Below are 17,404 nucleotides of genomic sequence, written 5' to 3'. Positions count from 1 at the left end.
GGGAGGGGAGGGGAGGGGAGGGGATAGAAAGAATAGATCAGTTAGAAGGGATCTACAATGATCATCTAGTCCAACTGCCTGAGCAATTCAGAGCTGACCAAGTTAAACCTTGTTATTAAGGGCATTTTCCAAATGCCCTCTTAAACCCTGACAGATTTGAGGCATCGACCACCTTCTCTAGGAAGCATGTGCCGGTGTTTGACTACCCTTTCAGTAAAGAAATGTTTCCTAATGTCCAATCTAAATGTCCAGATCTTAATGTCCAGTTCTGGTACCAAGAAGTATCCAAGAAGACACACATTTCTATTTACATTTTTTCCCCTTTCTACTTACATTCTGTACATCAGCTCAGCCTACATGGCTTATCACATTAATTTACAAAACTTTAAAAATCTGTACTAATAACTATGTAAAGGAAAAGCCAAATAAGATAAACTGAAAACTTGTAGCTATTTATATTGTTCACAACACTCAAACATAAATATTACTTTTTTGGGGGGGGGTTGATCTAGAAAACTGAGGCCAATTCAAGATTCTGTTTGGTTCTACTCTGAGCTCTACTCTAAATTTAAATCATAGAATCACAGAATGGTTTGGGTTCAAAGGGACCTTAAAGACCATCCAGTTCGAACTCCCCTGCCATGGGCAGGGACACCTTCCACTAGAACAGGTTGCTCAAAGCCCCATCCAACCTGGCCTTGAACACTGCCAGGCACTTGGATGCACCACTTGGATGCACATAAGTCTGTGGGACCAGATGGGTTACACCCAGGGGTGCTGAGGGAGTTGGCAGATGTGCTCGCCAAGCCGCTGTCCATGATTTACCTGGAGTCATGGCTAACTGGGGAGGTCCCATTGGACTGGGGGGTGGCAAATGTAACACCCATCTGCAAGAAAGGCAGAAAGGACGATGCAGGAAACTATAGACCTGTCAGTGTGACCTTGGTGCCAGGGAAGGTCATGGAGCAGGTCATCTGGAGTGCCATTAAAAGTCATATAATGGACAACCAGGGGATCAGGCCTAGTCAGCATGGGTTGATGAAAGGCGGGTCCTGACTGACAAACCTAATCTCCTTCTCTGACAAGATGACCCGACTATTGGGTGAGGGAAAAACTGTGGATATTTTCTACCTGGATTTTCAAAAGGCATTTGACAAGTTGCCCATAGAATTCTCATAGAAAAACTGGCTGTCCATGGCCTGGATGAGGGAACGGTCTGCTGGGTCAAGCACTGGCTGGATGGACGGTCTCAGAGAGTGGGGGTCAATGGAGCTGAATGCAGCTGGTGGACGGTCACAAGTGGTGGTGTTTCTCAGGGCTGGGTGTTGGGACCATTTCTGTTCAACATCTTTATTGTCGATCTGCATGAGGATAGGGAGGCTCTACAGAGAGACTTGGATAGATTGGATCGGCGGGCCAACGTTAATGGGATGAACTTCAACAAGGCCAAGTGCCAGGTCCTGCCCTTGGGCCACAACAACCCCCTGCATGGCTACAGGCTTGGGGAGGTGTGGCTGGAGAGCTGTCTGGAGGAGAAGGATCTGGGGGTTCTAATTGACAAGCAGCTGAACATGAGCCAGCAGTGTGCCCGGGTGGGCAAGAAAGCCAACGGCATCCTGGCTTGTGTCAGAAATAGTGTGACCGGCAGAAGTAGGGAGGTGACAGTCCCCCTGTTCTCTGCACTGGTGAGGCCACACCTGGAGTGTTGTGTCCAGTTTTGGGCACCTCAATACGAGAGAGATATCGAGGTGCTGGAGTGAGTGCAGAGGAGGGCAATGGAACTGATGAAGGGCCTGGAGAGTAAATCCTGTGAGGAGCAATTGAAGGAGCTGGGACTGTTTAGTTTGAGGAAGAGAAGGCTGAGGGGAGACCTCATCACTCTCTGCAACTACTTGAAAGGACACTGTAGAGAGGTTGGTGCTGTGTTGGAGAACGGCTTGCAGAGAGCAAGGCCATAGCTCCCTACAGAAGTCGGTCCCAGCCATCTGAGGTAAACAAAGGAAAGAACCCAGGGTACAGTTATGTAAACAAGGATGAAGACCCAAGGCTCAGTTGTGCTAGCGAGGATTGTTGTGAGAACACAGAGATAAGTTGGGAGCGCATTACGACCTTGGGGGGTGAAGGGAAGCAGCCCTGGGAGAGAAGCAGGTTCACAGCAAGAAAGATGTTTATGCATACCAGAAATGCCACAAGGGGCTGGTGTATTATAATGTGACTTTTTAGATGTACCCAATGGCTGAGATATTATAATGTAGTTTCTTTAATGTATCCAATAGAGTTACAAGTAGTGTATTGTAGACTGCTTATATAAGGTGTGATTTCTTTCAATAAAGTTGAAGCTTGCTCTATCATTCACATTGAATCGGCTGCTTGCTTCCTCCGCCCGCCACAGTGCTGGTCTCTTCTCACAGGTGATTAATGACCCCTAGAACAAGGGGGAATGGCTTTAAACTGCAACAGGGGAGTTTTAGGCCGGACATTAGGAAAAATGTTTCACAGAAAGAGTGATCAGACAGTGTAATAGGCTGCCCAGGGAGGTGGTGGAGTCACCAACCCTGAAGGTGTTTAAGGGTCATTTAGATGAGATGTTGGGAGATATGGTGTAGGGGAGAACTTTGTAGAGTAGGACTGATGGTTGGACTCGATGTTCCCAAGGGTCTTTTCCAACCTGAATGATTCTGTGAGTCTGTGAAAAGAGTAAAATGGGAAAATCAGAAGTACTCTTTCTTCAGATTAAAGTTTTTACTGAAAGTGTGCTGTTTATACTGATGATGTATAAATGCTGTCGTATAGATGATACCTCTACGATATCAAACTACAGGAGATATTTAAAAGGACTCAGTGTTGGCTGAACTAGTGAATACAGTGATAGAATTTCCCATTAACTTCAATGCCTGTGGACTTGGGTCAGTGCCAAGTGCTTTAGCAATTCTTACTTTCACAATTTTCTCTTCTAATAATTAATTTTTATGACATTTGAATTTATACCTCACCATGAAAACCAGCACTTCTGTTGCATATTCAACACAATGGTTTATTTAAATACATTTAAATTCATAATTTACTTGAATATATTTTCAAGTTGCTGCATCTCTGGAGCTTATTGGATTTATTTTCCACATAAACCATTGAATACCATGACATCTACAGACTTGAAAATATCAGTTTCTTAAATCTGATTAAATGCTACCACCACTAGGCATGATTTCTGTCACATACTGTACAGAGCAATATACCGTCTAAGTCAGTCAGCTCCTGAGGATTCCCCCACACCCACATTCCTTTTTGTAGTCATACTTGAGTTTTAATGCTCTTGTTTATGCAACTTTCAAAGCAAAAATTCTCCTGCTATTTCAAAGTTTATGCAAATGCTGAGAAGATTTGTCTGAGGAAAGTGGAACACTGTCAGTCTGCACAGCAGCACCCCAATGACCTCAACTGAGATTTGGTCCCTCCACTCAGCTGTAACAACTGTATCATCTAACAACCCTCATAATAAAGTATTGACTTCAGTTATCGTGTTGTTTCACAAAAATTACACTGAAGTGCTACCAACTGTGCTCAACCACTTGAAAAATATAATTACTGTTTTCTCATAAACCAGCCATTTGTTTTTCACATAAGTATCAAGGATCTGAAATCCATCTTTCTTTTTTCTTTTTTAATATTCATATAAACAATGATATCTGAGAAATTAGAAAACTTGAAAGAACTTAAAAAATATGTGATATTAAAAGAGAAACATTATTTTCAGACAGTGACCCGATTTAAAAAAAAAAAAAACAAACAACAAGTCATGGTAATGTGGTTGCTGTCTCTCCATTTCAAAGCACCAGGACTGTCACAGATCCTTCTGTTCATGCTCTGCATCGCCTGTCAGAAGGAGCACAATCCACCATGCTGCAGTTAGTGTTGCTTTTAGTAAACCTAGGTGAAGAGATTTACTGCCTACCTGATAATTTGAGGGGGGGCTGTGCTTTGAAACATCAATTTCCTCAGCAAGAAGTACCATTCATTAGAAACACCTGTTTGCTTGTCCTACAGAAAAGCAAGAAGAGGTGTATCTGTACGTGCAGTTACAGACTGACCTAGACGGTAGCATCTGCAAAGTAAATTTACAGGGATTAAAATGTACTGCCCGTCAATCCCTTCAAGCTCCTGGTCTTTCTTATTACACTATGGGAGCAGGCATATAACTGAAATAGAGGAAATGCTATACAAGATAAAAAGGATGGATAACAGTCCTGTGGCATCACTTACTTTATTCAGCCAGAGAAGCTGAAAGATTATTGTTACAGCAAGGCACTGGAAAACAAAATTTTGTGGCTATGGTTCGTAAATATTGAGCAGGAGAAGGGTAAATATATTCTCAACTTCTTAAGTCTAAACATGCTCATTCCTTCTGATCTTGCTTGTGAGGCAAATGAAGTCTGGAAAGGATCCGATCGCATTGGCCATACCTCAGATGTAATCTGCCCAAGGCTGCTGAATATAAGACATGTGGCAGAGAAAAAGAAGCCAAATTATTATCACAAGGAGGAGCAGGCCCTCTTCAGCTAGTAGGAAGTTACCTCTTCAGCTAATAGTATGATTGAGACACAGACATGCATGTGGATACAACATCACATTTTAAAACCATTCAAATCTTCCACTAATTTGCTGTGACCTTTCCAAACGCGGTTATCACATTCTTTGATTGAATTTTTGTATGTAACTACATTTGCTCTATTAAACCATGCTCACTGGCTGTCTCCAGAGGACAGAACAACATTTCACCCTCTCATCCCATTCTCTTTCCCCCTTTCTTTGGCACCATGATACAAAAAGTCGTTTTTATCTTTCCTTTTAAATCTTTCCACAAAACATTGGAAGCGGCTTACTGCTAAAAAGACCTCTGCATAAGGCACAGGGCACTGATTCTCCACCATGCTTGACCAACATGTGGTGGCTGTTCATGTATGCAAGTTAAAATGAGCATCACATTTGGGACCAAGAAGGAAATGTTCTCCCTGCTCAGACAGGTAGAAAATGTTGAGGAATTTTTGCCTTCCTTAATAGAGAACAACCTGATTCCTGAGGGGCACCTATGAGTTTGGGGAAAAAGATTTGAAATGACTATTCAAGGTCTTTAGGAAATTTAGAAAACATGCAAAAGGAAAAGTGAATTACCTGGGTGGGAAACTCTTAATGTCCCTTCCAACATTATGATCAAAGCCATAATCGCTAGCAGAGGGGTGTAACTTCTTGCTAAGGGGCCTGAACTCCAGCTGTCCACACAATGAATGTACCTGTGTTCAGGAGATCATTTTTTCCTTATCAGTACCTTCAAAAGTAGAAAAGCCCTTTTATTTTAGCTCTTCCTTCTGGTTTAAATGGACTGGAAGTGATGAAGTGGACTCCATTATGGTAGGACTCCATGATCTCAAGGGTCTTTTCCAACCTGAATGATTCTGTTATTCTGTGATTTATGATGTTTATCCCACATGATAAATTTATCCTACAAGCTTTACAACGTGACTTTCATTCTGCCTATGATATTTGTCACTTTTCTCTTCTTCTAGCAAACATCTCAAACTGCTCTGCTGTTCCAGCAAGATGTTACCTGTTTAGAGGTTTATAATTCACAAAATCTCCTCTTTCCCTTGTTCATCTGTGATAACATATTTAAAAGCTTCATTTATGTGTTAACCAAGCCCATTATCTCTTAGGACCTGACACATATATTTGTCTTGATTGTGCCTGTATTCCACACAATTAAGTCTTCCCTTCACTCACGGTGTTGAAAAGTACTTGTATCAAAAATAAAATGCAGCATAACTCTGAAACTGAGGTCAAGAAATTTCTGCTTTACTCTAGAGAGGTTTTTTCAATCATGCATCTGTGGGCCCTTGAGCAAGCATCTAGACTACTCCTAAGCGGTCTGTGAAAGATAATAAATGCAAACAAACCTACCTATTGACAGTAGGCTTAACCTCCCTATACAGGTATGTACAAGGAATGTTTGAAGGGACTTGCAAATTGAGTGTTTACTCTAGAGTAAAATGCCTGCCATTTTAAATTTTATTTGCGAATACTTTGGTGCAACATTGATTAGGCCTTTAACCCTGACACCACCTCATGATTTAGCAGGATGGGTACAGCTGTGAAACACCAATAGGTTGGGAGAATTGGATGAGAGAAGTCCAAATCTTGCAACCTAGATCATGGCCAGAAGGCTTTATTTCACACAAGAAATTCTGGTTTATGTCAGATGACAGCAGGGAGAAATCCTTTTCCAATGGTCTGAGGCATTATCTTTCAGCCTGAATCAAAACTTAAATATAGCACTTAAACCCAGCATCTTTACGATGAACCAAAGTAAAAAAAAAAAAAAAAAAAGGCAAAACATGTGTAGGTGCTTATAGCAGATACATGTGAAGTCATAAAGCTGGATTCATGTGATTAAGTGTAAGTCGTTTAACTTTCATTGCTGATATCTAGGCACTAAGTTCCAGCAAGTTTTCCAAGCTCCCTTTGGGTCATGAAGTGACAGTGGTGACAGGAGCGCAAGGATAGCTCACCATTGGGAAGTACTGACAACCACCCCAAGGTGAGACAGATAGCTGGTCTTCTTGGCTCTCCTAGACAAGATGCCTGATCTTCTTACAGCTGAAGGTATCTGAGATGGAGGCCTCCCATGGCAATAACTAATCTGACTTTACAGATAAACAAATACCAAAAATAACACCATGATACTGTCTATATCACTAACATTACAGCAATAAATGTGTGTTTCTGACTGTGTATGGAGATATTAGGACAGCCAGAAGACTGAGATTTTCAGTCCTATTCTCAAGACTATTATTTGTGGAAAACAAGAACTTAAATCCTTTCCTGAAACCTGTCTATGCACTGGTGTCACTGAAACATTCAAGAACACATAAAGCAGCAAGATTTTTACATCTGCTGAGTTAAACATTAGTAATTGATATCTTCTGGGGCAACAGAACATTTTAATCTTCAAAAACTAAGGGTTGAAGTTGAACTGTTAAAGTTTTCATGGAGTTTTCAAAGAGATAACTAACTACCATATCAGTTATTGAGGAAAAAAAAAAACAAAACACATTCTTTTTTTGAAATCATATTCTTAAATTATGCTGCTGTCTCCTAGTCACAATAATTTAAGTATGCTAATTAGACCATGCCTGGTTCTTAAAAGATTTTGATTGCAATTCTGAGCAAAATTATGAGGGAATCAAGTCAAGCCTCATAAGGAGCTCAAAAAGCTTTTAAAATAATTTTTCTGATGCATGAAAACATAATCTAAATTAAGTTCTGTTTTCACATGATATTTTGTTCCTTAATGTATGATGTATTAAGCAATACTGTTTGTAGCAATAGACCAAATAGTTTTAAGAGGCACTAAGAAATTTGTTTAAGAGGTGGTAGCAAAAACAAAAGAAAAACTGGTCAATTGTTTCTGAAGAACAAACATCATTGTAAATATTGGGTTTTTTACCTTCTTAGAAGATAACAGCTTCTAACTGCTGGTGTGGTTTTGTTTTACATTGCATATAAGCATATGTGAATGCATAGACACTGTAAGGGTAAATCGTTTCAAGGGCTATTACCATTTAAACTTTTGCTTTAAGGAGGGAGAGAGGATCAACAAGGAGAAAAGGACCAATGACAGTAGGAGCTTAGCCTGTCTGGATGCAAGAGAGCCTGGGGTGAAGACCCCTCTTCCCAGCGAGCGCTCCTCTAAAAGGCAGTGTAGGAGACAGAAGGACACGGGACTACCCCTGTCCTGGTTGCCAGGATTTCAGGGAACTCTCTGACTCTCTTTTCCACTCGAAGCACAGACTGTTTTCTAGGACCATGCATTATGGGACAAAATTGCATGCAGCTTACATGTAAGGCATAAGGAACATCATACGGAAAAGATGTTTATAATCTGTCTACTCGTTCTATTTTAAATAGCTGGGAGCACAAGGATTTTTCTTCCTAAACCTTGTGAATAAAATTCACCAAAGTGAATAAAATACTGAAAATGGGTGCAGAATTATAGTATAATATAAATGTAATGAGTCCCATAAATACATAAGAAATTTTGCGGTGCATTATAATAGGAGGAGGCCATAAGCCCTTATATGGCTATTCCATTGTCCCACATGCTGTCCTTTGAAGTACAAAAGGTCTCAGAATAGTAAAACACATACACAAACCTACCCACTTTAGACTTAGTCTTAAAAAGCCCTAATTTTTGACTAATTCTTACTAACAGTGAATAACATTCACTTGTCTTAGCGGTATCCCTGATACCTTGAGCCCACAGGAACCCCTGCTCTCACCAGCTCCCCTCTTGCTGTCTTCTCACTCTCCTGCATCCCCTCAGCCCTATGGCCCAAGGTGACTGACATTGTGCCTGGACTTTGGTCTTCATCTCAATTTGCATCAATTCTTAGACAATCTCTCAGAAAGATTTAATAATTAATATCAATATCAATGTAAAAATACAGTTAAAAAATGTTTTGCATGTCGTTCTTCACAATGTGAAGCTTTCTGACTTAACAGAATAGCCAGGAAAATTTAACACCTTATCCTCTGTAGGATCATAAGGAGATTTCCTCTAGGAAAATCCTAACTGGCAGGTAGGCCATAATGGAGTTCCAAAGGATTATAGAAGTAATTTTATTATCTCATGCAAATATTCAGTTGATATTTGCACAAATTTTTAAATTAAACTGCTATTGATGATTACAAATTAATCTGAATCTATTACTGTCATCATAAAGGGAAGAGACGGAGAAGACAGGAAATACAAGCTGTCTTGTGCTGAGGATAAGTTTCTGAAACAAAACATCCAGTATCTCACCCTGGAGTGATAAAAAGGACAGCAAAATAGGCAGGAGAATGCTACAGCCCAAACATCTGCTACTATTCAAATATGGTTTATGCTGGGTATCAGCACAAAAATGTATTAAAAAAAAAAAAAAAAGAGAGAAGAAACCTATATGTAACTCACAGTATGGGGAAATGGAGTCACAAACTGCCTGCAGTGTCTTAAAAAATCTTTCTGTAGAAGCCTTTTCTTCTTTTCACATATTTTCTAATGTCTGTTTTACATAAATTTATTAGTACATATAATTTGAAATAATTAAATAAATTTGAAATAAATATTAGAACTAAATACAAGTATGGCTTTAATCTGATCAAGTAATTTACATAATGATTAGTTGATATCACGGTAATACACAAACTACAAGACTCAATATATATCTTCCCATCTGTGACAAAAACATATACGTGTTTTAAGTAAGTTGCACAGTTCTTTCCTGTTTCAGTAAGGATTCTTCCTCCCTGAATATGTTGGTCCCGTTAAAAATACAGTGTTTATATTTGCCTTTGTTACAGACCAAGGGCTGATACTTTAGTTCTCTCAACAACTTTCAAATGACCTTTACAAAGAATATAAACTTTTTGAGCTTTCTCCTGAAACCACATTGTCTACATTTAATTACAGATGTGATTTTACCTCATGAACAGATGTAATTTTACGGCATTATTCTGGAACTTGGGTTTTTGGAAACAGCTTTACAAGTTTTTATCCTGTTCTAGAATATATTCAAGTGATTGTAATTCACATATTTTCCACAAGTCTGATTGATCAACAGCATTTTCTTGGAGGTCAATAAAACCCCAAAATATGTACAATGGAGCAAGCTATTTATGTGCAAACAAGAGCAGCACCCCACCACTTCACAACAGAAATGACAAGATCAGTGCCTCTGTTAATCTCCTTTCCCAATTTATTCGAGTAGCATTTCAGCTAATTTATAGACTTTTGCTTGGGATGACAGATTTATCCCTGTTAAGGTTTGTGTGGGTGAGTAGTCATGTGGAGGGATGATGTAGTGTGTGCAGATTTTATTTTAGCATTGAAGAAAAGATCAGTTTAAAAAAATGTGGCTTGTACTAAGTGCTGGTAATGGCTGAAGACGGGACTATTTTTTACCTCCTGGGATTTCCACTGTTGTGTGCCAGCTTCTGGGAATTTAATCTCTTTAGTTTGAATTTCCTTCTAGTTACTTGATCTGTGTCCTGGTGGAATATAACAGTGCCAGAAGCAATCTACTAAGTAGGTTGTGCCAGCCTGCAGGGCAACTTGAAACATCAGGGTTGAGGCTGGAGCCTGTATCTATATGGACAACCAGACCTGGCCATGGATCTGGGCAACCTGGACATCCCCCCCTGCCTGGAAAATTCTCCTCTGGACACGAGGTTTATACCTAACAAGTGAATGGCAGCAACTTAAATTAATGCAGTAACTTTTTTTTTGAAATTGCAAATGGCAAAATGAGAGCTGTATTTTGTGGATTAAGCCAGAGCTACTTCAGAGCTGAGAGAGGTGGAGCAGTTGCCTGGTTCAGATATCCTTGATGTTATAATGCTTTTTGTTTGGACAGTAGAGCACACTACTGTCTGCTAGTCTCTTTAAAAGTTACAGCATCTGCTCTCCAGATGTGTTGCTAGTGCATCCGGCAGCAAGGTGGAACCCACCCCAGGTCCCTGAAACAGGAGCAGGTGCTGCCACCAGCTATAGCAGGGTCTCAGAGCCATGCCAGGGAGAGAAAAGCACTGGCATCTCCCTCCTGGAGCCCGAAGCTCTTCCTGATGGAGAAATGTATCTTTGATCCCTTCTACAAGAGAGAACATAGTGAGAAACCATTATATTTTATATTTTATAAATTGTTAAAACTGTAAGCCAATTAGAAGCTGTGAATGTCTTAATTATTCTAAGAGAAGGATGTAAAAGACCATTCATAGCTTTTTATTTGCAGGCATTTAAAAAGTACTCAGTTTTACCTGCCTGAGCAGTCACACTACAATTCTCAAGGCAGCTTGCAGGCATACCTGCATACAGGATCAGCCCCATACTCAGTGTTTGTAGAGCCCTTTTAATGGCAAGGGATATCAAGATCAAATGGATAGACGTGGCTTACTGAAGAGGGGCAGAGCTTATTTTTCGTGTTTTGCTGATTCATTTACTGACTGACCCTGTCCTTAAAATTAAATGCAATAGAACTATTAGCCTGAACAAGGACTAGTTGTAGGAGTCACATTTCATAGGATCAGGACACGGGGTTTTTATGTTGTAGCATCTAATGAAACTGTTTATAGAGCTTTCTGGTTAAGTGTGAAGTATGTATAGAGATAATAGAGCTGTTAGATACTCACCCCAAAGTTTAGTTTCAATCCAAAGTTTATTTAAAACAGAGACTGCCGGACAGTCTATTCTCATGAGATTTCCACTACTGTCACTGAATAGTTCCAGTAGTTCTTGATTCTGTCCAGGAAATCCTGCAAGATTTTTTTTCTCATGAGACCAAAGTGTCTCACATGTGTATTCTGTTCTGATTTTCTTTATACCTGGAAAAATTCTGAACTAAAGCTTTGTCACAGAAGTCTTCTGGCACTTTGATAGAAAAGAGGAAAACTGAATGACGTTGAACATGAAAATGTATTCTCTGGGACCTGATACTTTATCCATGACATAGAATAGTGTGCATTACTTTTCTTCATGGTTAATAATTAGATACATTTATGAACTCATTTCATCTTGTGAAAAAAGTATTTCTTACTCATAGGTATGGCCTGAATAATTCAGATTAATGCACATCATATGGATAGAAGACAACTTCTGAGATTAATTTTGGTCATATAAGTTGTGCAGCTCTGGTGGAGTTTGCTGCACTTTGAAGCATTTGAAAACAGAATTATTAAGATGCAAAAGTACCTGTATGTAAAACTTTATATGCTAAGATCTGCTTTATTTATTGTTGTAGATAAAAGAGAATTTTCACATTTTTTGTATTAGCAAAAATAGCTATATTATAAAGTAACCTTTCAGTACTATGAACCAATAAGTATGGAGGAAAAAAAACAATAATTTAATCAGCTGTTTATATATTATCTATAATTTCTTAAATCAGACATAGGTTCTTATCCCAAATATGAATAAAGATTTGGTGAATGTGCAATTGGTGTACATCGTTTCAGCCTTTCTTAATGAGCAGACTTATTTTCATAGCAATTAATGATTTTTTCTTTTCAAGATTTTAACAATAGATAAGAAAAAACAACAAAAAACATCACTCTGCAAGAATGCTGTGGCACATTTTAATTCAGCAGCTGTATATCACACATGTTCAGGCAACAACAGTACGTTAATAAATCCCATTAACTCCCTTCCCCCTGAGGTCTTTGCTGACTTTTTGACTGACAAAGTTCTGCTATTATTGGTTATGATCAGGCTTTGGTTTTCATCTCTCCGGGGAAACGCCACACTGTTATTTTAAGGTGAATTGCTCAGTTCAATTAACAAAACTTCTTTAAGCTCTCAAGACAGTTAATGCAGGGTAGCTTTTTCAGTCAAACAGTTTCACGCTTTCTCTGACAGTAAAAATATATTGATTATGAAGAAAGCGGAAGAGAGCAGATGGGATGGACAAGGATCCTCCTGGGGTTTCAGTCCAAAAGGCTTGGAACAGGCACGTAAACATGCTGCTTCCCTGGGCTCCAAAACCATGCACCTCAGAAAGATGAGTGAATTACTTTGCCTTTCCCCTTCTCCTTTAACTTGTTTAACTGTTATTATTTTTAACATCATTCCTCTGCAAATGCTTAGACATACAGCCACTACAGTGCTATGCATCTGGGAAGTCCAGTTCATGGTGTTTCTTCCCTGACTTTGCTTCCCCCTCCTGATGTACATCTAGACTCACCAAAACAGCTGAGAGTTGGAGTTGGAGAATGAAAAAAACAGCCTTATCTAACCATGGCTTTCTGAAAACCCATCTCTCCAAATTAAGAAGTATAGATTGTGCTTGAAATCCGAAATTTGGGGATTATAAAAAGCTGCTCTGGGACAGCTAAGAGAAATGAGATTGCCACTGTACATGACAATGGGCAGATGTCAACAGTAAATCAAAGTTGGAAACTTCTGTTGTTTGGTGTTTAGTTTTTTTTTAAGACCTGATGAGTTTCACTCCTCAGTAGCACTGAATAGTTGAAATAATTTTGGTCCTAGGAAACTTTCATTATTTTTCTCTTCAGCCTCACTACTGCTTTACTTCACTCTTGCAACACTTAATGTAATAGATTTATAGTGTGCTCCTATTAATAATTAATCCATCAATGCTATAAAACACCTCACCACACCCTGATGTTAGCTTTCCACAATTTAAAAAAAAAAAATAAATAGTGCAAATGTCCTTTCACAGCTGAGCCATTTTTAAGTAATCGAAGGTACATTTCTTACCATGGGATAACTTCATGAAGTCTTTTAATGAACTTTATCATTAAACTCCACTATTTTCATATGCTCAAAAAAATAGTAATAAGTTAGAGGTGGGTGGTTTTCTTTCAAAGAAAAAATGCTGCTTTACAGTTTATTTATGGGACAGCAGAAATGAGAATGACAACTAATCTAAGAATGACCATTTGAAATACACTGTAGGAGCATGACACTACTCTGTTTCACTGGTAAGTGATAATCGATTACCTTCCACTGAGTCCTTAATGGCTCATATATGCCTGAATTGTTTCAGAAGTTCACTAAAGTATAAATTATGTTTTTAAAAAGCTCTAGTTACCTCCTGAATGTTAAAGGTTTTTCAGAGTGATAGTTAACAGTCACACCTTCTTGAGGAAATACGCCAAAACCCAGAAATAATAAAAATGCAGCCCAAGCCCCGTGAATCCTCAAAATTACTCACTTGTCTTCAAAAAAATTTCTAAACGTGAAAATCCACTATTGAAAATCTCTTGCCAAAATCACAAAAAATTCATGCCAGAGCTAAACCGAACTGGTATCTGTCCTGTGCTGACATGCTCAAACCAGTCATCTTTGGCAGCTTTTCTTACATGTTATCAGCTGTGTCACAAAGCTTACACAAAAGTGTCTTCATTTTTCTGATCTATGCAAGAAAAAGATGTTCCCTCAGAAGCATGCACTATCTGAAGGTATACCTCCAGCCAAGTGGGTCAAATGTAGGTAGTCAGGGTGTTTTCCTCCTATAGCCTGTCCAGCTCAGCATTCATGACTAGCTACCCTCACTAGTCATCAGGGCTATTAGAGTTCAGGACCAAACCTTCGCTCCATAAATACGGGCTGCAAAAGGCAGGAGCTACTGCCTCTGTGTAGTTTTCCCCAAGCACTCCTGAAGCACAGCCACAGCACCTACTGCATCCTTCATCCCCTCAGCAGAGCGAGTACGTGAAGTGGCACCACATAGCTGTGTACCAGTGGCATGCTCAGAAACAGAATCATCTGGTCTTCTGAGCTATGCCACTCTGACTAGCCCCACATGATGGAAAAACATTAACTGCCATCCTTATGCTCAATGCCATTATGAGTACCTAATCTTCTCTTAGACCAATATTTTATGTCAGATCTCACATGCAGTTTGCTGCACTTAAAAGAAGACACGCAAATAAGTTAATAGGGGACAAAGAGCTACTAATTGGAAGTGGTAATATGCTGCATCAGGGCTTATTGTAGAGCTCAGGATTGTGGTATGTCTGAGTGCAGAAAAATCCCATTCTTGAATGACCAAGGAAAATGTAATCAGCAGCAGCACTGGAAAAACCTTGCCTAATTACATATTTACACAATAGAGAGAAATGGCATTGGAGCTGTTCCAGGTTTTTGGTTACATAATACACATTTAACAAAACTGTCTAATTATAACTGCATATATTTACTGAAGAGTTAGAAAAGGCTTCAAAGACAATTTTCCAACCTCTAGGAAAGACTTTTTTTTTTTCCAAAACAAGTTTAATCATTTACAATTTCCCAACAATCTGTAACCTCACAATTTATATAAACTGGATGCTATTTAGTATTATATAATAAAGTTCTTCAAATCTCTTAAATATCTGGTTTCAATCAACAATAGCTTGGAACTCAAGGTTGAGGGTGACATTCCCTCTAGAACAGACAAAAATAGACCACAAAAACAAACACAAGTGCCCCAAAAGTTTCCTTTCTCACAGGGTAACTGCAGATGTAGCCTTACCTCCTGAAGCATCAAAATACCTGTACAGGTTAACATAAAGAGATGTGATGGCTTCTTGGCCAACAGATATTGTTGTAATGGGGGATATCCAAACTAAAACCAAAAAACAAACATAAGCTGTTAACACTAGAACAGAGATAAATAGGAAAAGTCCATCCTGATGAAAATAACCTTGTAATTTTTAAGCTTCCCTCACAAGTATGGACAAAAAGGCAAAATCCTGATATGTACCGACTTCCCAACAGACTTTGTTTTGGAAATATGGAAATAACTTTGGAGGATGGGTTTTTAGAATGTTTTATTTTTCGCGAAGCTAAATATAATCTTTCCCTCTGTCAATCGAATGGGCTTTCTCTCCCCTCCAGGCATGCCACTCTGTGGTGCAAAGGGCCAGCAACCTCTTACTTCAGCTCAGATTTCTTCTCCCTTTCTGCCCTTGTCACAGCAAAAACCCTGTGATACTGGCCTCCCACCCCTTCCTCCCGGACTGGCTGCAGTGCCTTGGGACCTCATGCCCCACTGCCTCTTCTCCACCTGCCCCTCCTACCTGGTGACACCTTCTGGGCTCAGCCAGGAGGACACAGAAGCCAGTGTGTCCTCCTTGGTGCTAGCATGTTGGGAAAACTGCCCCCCAGCTTTGAGGACAGGATACCTCCAGCCCAGAAGGAAAGTGGGGTGCCAACATCAGGTAAGACAAAGGTTGCCTTACCCCCTGGGCAGTCAGGAGACACTGAGGACCCAAGGAGAACCAGGCATCCTCCCCTTTGGCCAGCTTTACCTGCCTGATTCCCACTGTAAAATTCACAAGAATCAACAAAGCTCCCCAAAATGTCTCATTTCCATGGAACTAGTATTTTCTGATATGAGAATGGCTCTATCAATGATTCCTCTCTTTTCCAACCATCTCTAACTCTGAGGTGAATTTAATGAGGTTTTGTAGCAGCATCACTTCCTCAGCACATCAAGCATGGAGAGAAAGCTGCACCACTGACTCATCGGATGCAATGCAAAATATCTCAGCACAACAGGGCTTTAGTAGCAGCTCAGGAAACAGGTAACTGCTGCTTGTATTTTCTGTCATGACAAACCTCCAGCCAACCAGAAACTTCATTTTGTCAGTACAAAACCACTTTGGAGTCACCAGGACTTCCACACAAGTGACAGGGCTAGACGTTAAATCAAAATTATTCTTCTCCCTGAATGTGTACAATAAAGTAATGTCTTCAAAGACAGTAATAATGACAGTGGTAGCCAGGCCTGAGATAACATGTCCTGGATGTCCTAACCATAGACCGGAGAAAAAAAGCTATATTCAAGAGAGAAGGAAACTCCCTTTTGCAGAAGTCATTAGCAAGTCCAGTTCTTGTTTTAATAGATGCACCTCCCTCCCACTTATCATTACTTTTACCACTTGCTTTAAATGTGTTAAATATCCAAATACATTATCAGGCGGAGAAGGTTATTACATGAATGCCAATTTTTAATCTGTGACAAATACATTATGTATAATAGCTTCCTTTTAATATTTCATAATCATCTTCATTTAATAATTGATCTGACTCTAATTTGTAATGCTCATTACTCATATGAATTGAAAATGTTTTTCATCTCACACTATAGTTCCAGCACAGGCAAAGACCGGAGCTGCGACTGCTGCTCACGTTGTGCTAATCAGGAGTTGGAGCCTGGAGAGCAGCACAGGTGCAGGGTGAGAAATATGTCCCTTCCCTGGGAATGCTCAAGGACAGAAACTGCTTCTACTGAGTGGGGTGCTCCGATGTATGCTGAGTGCATGTCAGCAAAGTGAAGGGCACATCTCATGCTATCTGTTCAATTGCACTGTCACTGCTGACTCAAGCATGTCTTTCATTGTGTTGAAAAAGCTCTGACTGCTAATACTTTCTTCCAGCTTTCAGTGGCAGTAAAATATAGTTAAGCCTGATGAAAGGGTTACACTCATGAATGCTTGTTAGATATGCAATGTTTTACTATGTGTGTTCAGATGATCTGTCATGGAACAGTGCTGCTCATATTTTACAGTCCTGCAAGTGATGGTTTTCATATTCAGTCTATTGCAATATTTACCACTTAAAAAGTCAAAGGATTTTTCTTCTTACATTGTGATATTATGATATGTCAACAAACTATTAGTGCCTTTGGGGTCTGTGGACTTAACTCTAGTTGACTGTAGTCAATTTTTCTTGCTGTAACATATTTCTGTAGCACAAAATATTCTGCAGTCTTTGGACCATCATAGAGAAGTGTTTGGATACAACAGTTGAATTATCTGGGGGTTAACAGACAGGCAAACACAAGGAAGCCAACAATTAATCATATAATAAGCA

Source organism: Athene cunicularia (genome assembly GCF_003259725.1).
Source record: "Athene cunicularia isolate RWA chromosome 3 unlocalized genomic scaffold, athCun1 chr3_part1, whole genome shotgun sequence".
Taxonomy (NCBI): Eukaryota; Metazoa; Chordata; class Aves; order Strigiformes; family Strigidae; genus Athene; species Athene cunicularia.
Note: the sequence above shows the minus strand (reverse complement) of the source record.